Source organism: Beta vulgaris, chromosome 5, assembly GCF_026745355.1.
Source record: "Beta vulgaris subsp. vulgaris cultivar EL10 chromosome 5, EL10.2, whole genome shotgun sequence".
Classification (NCBI taxonomy): Eukaryota; Viridiplantae; Streptophyta; class Magnoliopsida; order Caryophyllales; family Amaranthaceae; genus Beta; species Beta vulgaris.
Genome location: NC_079206.1, coordinates 60,782,417 through 60,790,051, shown reverse-complemented (window position 1 = coordinate 60,790,051; position 7,635 = coordinate 60,782,417).

Genomic DNA, 7,635 nt, shown 5'->3' with positions numbered 1-7,635 from the left:
ATATATATATATGTGTGCAAAAATAACATAGTCATGTTGAATCTTGTTTGATTAGTCCCAATTTGTATTTTTCAAAAATATATTTTTATAATTTTTTCGTATATGTAAGTCAAGATATCGGTATTTGAAGTTGCATCTCGTAAAGTGTGAAAAACAATTGTAACAACTAAAAAAAAAGACAAGGGGTATATTTTTAATTAGGTCGTGTTCTTCAAGGCAAACTTGAACTTAATGAAAGTGAGATAAACTAAAAATCTCTATTATATAAGCCAAAGGGGAGCTATGGTGTCCCCCTTGGAATATACTTATATACCTCTAATTTAAAACATAAAAAAACCTAATAAAAATTTATCAATCATTTCTTACCATACAATTATGCATAATAATAAGGAAAGTTGTAAAAAGAGAAAACTAACATAAAAAAGTTAAATATTGCCATTAAAAGATTACTTATGATGAGGAAACTAATAACATAATAAATAAATTTTCCAACAATTGTAAAGCCAAAAATACAAAGTTCTCTTTTACCTAAATATTCAATAACAATTACAAAGAACATAAATCAAAAGTTCATAAAATTACTGAGAAATAAAATAGTATAACTCATCTTTTTATTTATCGATCGATTTCACGATTGTCGTAGTCAAGACGATATTATTCAAGCGAAATAGTTAAACTTTATGAGAAAAAGAAAGCTCAAAACAACTTCTCTTATCTTCATTTTTAATCCTATGCTTTGTAAAAGTAAATTGTAAGTATGAAGTACATGTTTATTTTTCAAATTAATATTAATGTTTTTCACGGTTCCGAATATCGATATTAATCCAATATGTTGTCGCACGCGTCGCGTTCATACGAGGCTAGTATAAGAGGAAACTAACTAGGAAATTAGTTGAGTTGAATTGAATTTACTGAAACTGTATAGAGTATAAGAACATAAGAACATGGCTTTCTAGAGTATAAAGTCATAGAAATATGAAAAACATAAAAGCTAAAATCGTTACTTGAAATGTAAGTGTAAGTGTAAATGAAATTTAATTGAGAATTGATACACTGGTAAAAGTATTTATAACTCAACTTGTAACATAGGCTATGTTCAGTTCACCTTATTTTTGCTTATTTTAGATCTAATCAGATCAGATCATATCAGAAAAAATAAGTTCAGATCAGATCCGTTCAGATCATGCTTATATTTAAAAATCATTATATCTTTCATTACATATTAGTAAAAATTATAATAATTGAATATTAATTAAGTACTCATTGAGATGAATGAAACAAGACCTCACATGACTATATTTTTTCTTATATATTGAGAAAAATCTAAAAGATAAGATCTTGTAATCAGAAAAAATAAGTTCAGATCAGATCAGATCAGAAAAAATAAGTTCAGATCAGATCAGATCAGAAAATTTCAGGTGAACTAAACATAGCCATAATACTACCTTCGTTTCTTAATAAGTGCAACATTTCCCTTATTTGGAATAGTCACAATAAGTGCAACCAAGCTCAAAATGGTAAAAAAAGTTCAATATTATTACAAATATGCCACCAAAAAGCAAGAGGGGACCACTACTTTTTTGTTTCATCACTTGAATTACTCTACTTTATTGTGGTCCCAACTTTCTCTCTCTACATTCCTTGGTATTCCCCCACTTTCTCTATGTTGCACTTATTAAGAAACGGAGGAAGTATTTGGCTAATGAACATGCAAACAGTCTATATGCTACATATATCATGTTTGTGATTACAATAACGTTATGTGACATATTTTCTTTACTTTAATTACTCCAACATGTCCTATCAAAAAAAAAAAAAATACTCCAACATGCTATTTAAAGGACTTTTAAAGAAAGAAAAATTATCTGAGTGGCTTATGCCTCACATCATTTTTAAAAAAAAATTACTTTTAGCAATTACCCAGTCCAATACTCTTATCTTCCTTGTTATATCATCTTCTTTCCTTAATTATCTCCTCCCATTTTCTTCCCACCCCATGAGGATCCTTAAGTTGGGAACAAATAACAAAGGAAATCATAGCTTTTTTTCTTTTGCTTTGACCCCACCAAATATGAATAGTACGAGCTAAAAAGAAAAAGAAAAATCACTTTGTCCCCACCCATTGGAATACTAGTCGAAATTAAACCTGAATATTAAACAGGGTAGTTCAGTGGCTAAAGGGTTAAGGTCAAATTTATAGGACTTTTATTGAACAGGGCTTTGTTGAACATGATCGTTATTGGGCCAAAAAAAACCAATAATTTTGAAAAATAAAATAGATTTTTTAAATAATATTATATGTGCCGATTCGTATTCATTTATACCCACTTTTAGCTCTCTTTGTTCCTTATTTTCCTTATCTGTTTACCGACCCGACCATTATCGACCCGCTACCAGCCCTCTATGATGTGACCCTCTTAAGACACGACTGTTATGTCCTAAGAATTTTGCTAAGCTGAATCTGCAGGATATACATCTGTCCCAGCTAGAAATTATCAGGTAGCAGCTACAGCAAGCAGAAACGAAGGGAGTTGAATAAATTTGATTCAAAGAGCATTGGATACTGATCAAGATCAAGTCAAATAATGCTGTTGCGCCTACAAAATAGGGTTGACGAAGTCATTAAGCAGAAGTGGAGATACTCCTTGATGTTAGGAGATCATGGCATCATATTAGGGGATTAGTTATGCAACGTAAATATGTAAAGCAACGTTACAATAAATGTATGGATATAAATAGGAGTAGAAGTATTGGGGGAAAGGCAGTTCATTGGCATCACTTACATAAAAACTCTTCCCTTTACTTTCACAAATATTTACAAGTGTATTTAGTCCAAGCTGCAAGCTGCTAGCTGCTAGCTATAAGTTGTAATCTTCTACATAGTGGATTGGTGGACTCAATTCCACCGCGGTTTTTACCCTCTTCCTGGGGTTTTCCGCGTCACCATTTCTTGGTGTCTCTTGTCTTCTCTTTGCATCCTCTTTTAATTCCGTAGCTAGCATCTTTGTTATTGCATCTCCATTAGCTGTAGATCCTCAGCTAAGTTCTGCCTGATCAGAATTTGGCCTAAACAGTTTGGCGCCCACCGTGGGGCTCTACAGCTAAACTCTCATCAAAATCCCAAAAAAAGAACATTTCAACCCAACTTTGAAATGGCTGACGATTCTGCTGAGGCAATGAAAGCGGCTTTGCTGAAGGCTCAAGAGGACCTTCACCGCACTCAATCTGAGGCCCAGCAGACCATTGACAGCCTCAGAAAAGAATTGGATTCTGTCAAAAGTAACAAAACCCCAAACAGCGTATCCGGAACATAATTCCTAAGGTGCTTGATCTCGAAGATTCCGAGGCCAGCGAAGGTGAAGATGGAGCAGCTAGATCCGACGATGAAGCAGATGAAGCTGATCCCACAGCTAAGAAAATGGCGCTCCTAGAATCTCAGAACAGGAAAATACTTCGCATGCTGACGAAGCTACCTGGAGCACCTACCCCTGTGGCTGAAGAATCTCCTGATGGCTACGCCCAATCCCCCTTCGTGGAAGAAATCGCAAGAGCCAGGATTCCCAAAAAGATCAACGTGACCCAGCCTCACAAGCTGTATGATGGAGCTGCGGATCCCTATGACCATGTGGCTCAATATAAACAGAAGATGTGGACTCTGTCCATTCCTGAGCATCTGCTAGAAGCCACCATGTGCAAGTCCTTCGGGGCCACCCTATCTGGACCTGCTTTACAATGGCTGATAAGTCTTAAGCCAGGTAGCATTCAAAATTTTGCTGCTTTAATTAACAAGTTTTATATGCAGTTTGCAAGCAGCAGATCCTAGAGAAGCACACCGGCGACTTGTACCGCATCACCCAGAAAGCCAATGAAGCTGTGAGGCAGTACCTGGATCGATTCAACAAGGAAATGATCTCTGTCAAGAACCTGGATGTTCCCACAGCTATCGAAGCATTCAGGAGAGGACTAACCTATAAATCTAGATTGTATTATGAATTGACCAGGTACCCATGTGGCACATTCGAAGAGGTCAGGGCCAGAGCTATGGCTGAGATACGTGTCGAGGAGGACGAGGCGTCCAGGTACGTGAGCGAGCCTAGCTACGATCGGAAATCCCAGAACCAGAAGAAGACTGATTGGCGCCATCAGCCATATCAGAAGCGCGAAAGTAATAACGTAGCCAGCAAGGCCACAGGTAAATCATCTAACAATGATTACCCTTCCATTGCTTCCTACTGTTTTAACGTGGATGCAGGAGGCGTAGTAAACGCACTGAAAAGCTGGGAACCACAGTTAGGTGGCCTCGCAAAAGCGACAGACCAGACAGCGAGAAGGACACCACCAAGTGGTGTAGCTACCATGGCGACCATGGCCATCGAACAGAAGAATGCAATGCTCTCAAAAAGGAGGTGGCATGGCTGCTCAAGAAGGGCTATCTCGAGCACTTGATGGGGAAGAAGGGGCAGCAAGAAGATAAAGCTGGCCCCAGCCAGCAACAGCCTCATCCGCCACCTGAGCCCCTACACGATAAGGTAATCAATTCTATCTCTGGAGGTTCGAAATATGTGGACTAACATACTCTGCAGCCAAGAGATTTGCTCGAGAAGGTTCCAAAACTGCACCTAGCCCGCTGAGGAGTGCTGAAGAGAAAAAGCTCAGAAGCATGACCATCAGCTTCGACGAAGAAGATGGAGATGAGGAAGCCGATAATCATGACGGCCTCGTCGTGTCTCTCACCGTCAGCAATTGCCTCATGAAGCGAGTCTTGATAGACAATGGCAGCTCAGCTAATATCATTTTCAAAAGTGCTCTAGAAAGCATGGGGCTGCAGGAAGCTGATATCCTCAGGAAAGCAACCGTTCTGTTCGGGTTCAATGGCGAGCCAGCTACAACGCTCGGGAAATCGTATTGCCCACTATGCAAAAGGAGTCAACCTCCAAACCAGGTTCAATGTGGTAGATTGTCCCTCAGCATACAACATCATAATGGGGACACCATGGATCCACAAAATGCGAGCTGTACCTTCCACCTATCACCAGACTATTAAGTTCCCTACCAAGTGGGGAGTACAAGAAATCAGGGGCGATCGCAAGCTGGCTAGGGAATGCTATAGCATATCTCTAAAAGCAAAAAAGGAATCTATCTAGCAATTACAGCAAGGTCCAGCGCCAGCCAAGCCAACAGATCAAGATGTAGATGAAGTGGCGTTGGACCCAGCAAAGCCAGAGCAGACCGTGCAGATTGGGGCATCCCTGCCAGCTGAGGAGAAGCAGCGGATTATTGAATTCTTAAAGAAAAATGTAAGCTGTTTTGCGTGGAGCCATGAAGATATGGTAGGCATTGAGCCTGACATCATACCCATAAGCTAAACGTCGATCCAACTCAAAGCCCGTGAAGCAGAAAAGAAGGAAGTTTGCTCCAGAAAGAAATATGATAGTCAACGAGGAGGTGGACAAGCTACTCAAAGCTGGCAAAATCCGAGAAGTCAAATATCCCGACTGGCTAGCTAACGTGGTGGTTGTTGGAAAGAAAAACGGCAAATGGCGGGTGTGCATCGATTTTACAGATCTCAATAAGGCGTGCCCCAAAGATCCATTCCCGCTGCCACATATTGATGCATTAGTGGACGCTACAGCTGGCCATGAAAGGCTACATTCCTAGATGCGTACTCAGGTTACAATCAGATACTAATGGATCCTGCAGACCAAGAAAAGACCGCCTTCATGACTGAAAGAGGCATCTATTGTTACAAGGTAATGCCCTTTGGGCTAAAAAATGCGGGTGCCACCTACCAGCGGCTAGTCAACAAGATGTTCGAGAAGCAGCTGGGGGACACGATGGAAGTCTATATAGATGACATGCTGGTCAAAACAAAGAAAGCAGAGGATCATGTGGACCACCTGCAAGAAACCTTTGAAGTCTTAAAGAAGTATGGGATGAAGCTCAATCCTAGCAAGTGTTCCTTCGGTGTCCCAGCAGGCAAGTTTTTGGGCTACATAGTCACCCAGCGAGGAATAGAAGCCAATCCCAGCCAAGTGCAAGCACTAATCAACATCAGTCACCGCGAAACCTGAAAGAGGTCCAGAAGCTGACAGGAAGGGTAGCTGCACTGAACAGATTCATATCCAGATCATCCGACAAGTGCCACTTGTTTTACAACGTGCTAAAAAAGAATAAAGGATTCAATTGGACAGATGAGCATGAAGCTGCATTGCAGGATCTGAAGGCCTACCTGGCTCAACCTCCCCTACTATCAAAGCCATCCACAGGAGAGACTCTCCAGCTGTATCTAGCTGTTAGCAGCAAAGCGGTAAGTGCGGTACTAGCCAGGGAAGCTGAAAATCAACAACTCCCAGTTTATTACGTTAGCAAATCCTTGCTGGATGCTGAAACCAGGTACACATCACTTGAAAATTAGTATTAGCTTTATATATGGCATCTCGTAAGTTGAGGCACTATTTTGAGTCTCACCCCATTCATGTTATGACTAATTACCCCATCAAAGCAGTATTACGAAAACCTGAGCATTCAGGGAGAATGGCCAAATGGGCCATATCCCTGAGTGCACATGACATTAGGTATCTACCCAGGACAGCTATAAAATCGCAAGCCCTAGCTGACTTTGTGGCAGACTTTAGCCCTGACTTAGCAGCTACCGCTGAGGAAGAAGTGCGCCACGTTAACAAAGTAGGTAAATCAGGCTCATGGCAGCTGTATGTGATGGATCTTCAAACTTCAGAGGGGCTGGTCTAGGTATAGTGCTAAAGTCGCCACAAGGGGACATGATAGTACGCGCTATCTGCTGCGATTTTAAAGCTACCAACAATGAAGCTGAATATGAGGCCTTAATGCAGGTATGATACTAGCACATGATTTAAAAGCTAACAGTTTGCGTGTCTTCAGTGATTCGTTGCTAATAGTAAGCCAGGTAAATGGAGAGTACGCAGCTAAAGATTCTAAAATGGCCTCTTACCTGAGCTAGCCAAAGACAAAGCCAAGTTATTCGAAGAGTTCAGCATAAAACAGATCCCAAGGGACCAGAATACCAAGGCCGACGCCCTAGCTAACCTCGGATCAGCACTCAGAAAATGCGATTTCAAATCAATACCTATAGCCCACCTAGCTGAGCCAGCTATCAGCAAAGAGGTAAACATGGTGCAATCAGATGACAGCCAGGCAGGAAGCACAGCTGGACCCAGCCAATCATCGATTTTCTGGAGAGGGGCATCTTGCCAGAAGATAAGCTGGAAGCTAGGAAGCTGCGAATGAAAGCCACAAGATATCATGTTATTTCTGGCACTCTATTCAAAAGAGCTTGCGCCAGCTACGATCTATTACAAAGATGCTTGGAGAAAGACCAATGGGAGCCCACACTCAAGGAGTTCCATGAAGGTGAATGCGGGTCTCATGCAGCTGGAAGAAGCTTATCAAACAAAATCCTAGCATACGGGTATTATTGGCCAACCATGCGTGCTGATGCTAAGAAGTATGTGCAAAAATGCGAAAGCTGCCAGAAACACGCAGGCATGACACATCAGCCAGCTGAGATATTGCACCCCACCTTAACACCCTGGCCTTTCATGAGGTGGGGCATGGACATTGTGGGGAAATTACCTGTAGCTCCAGGGCAAAAAGTTT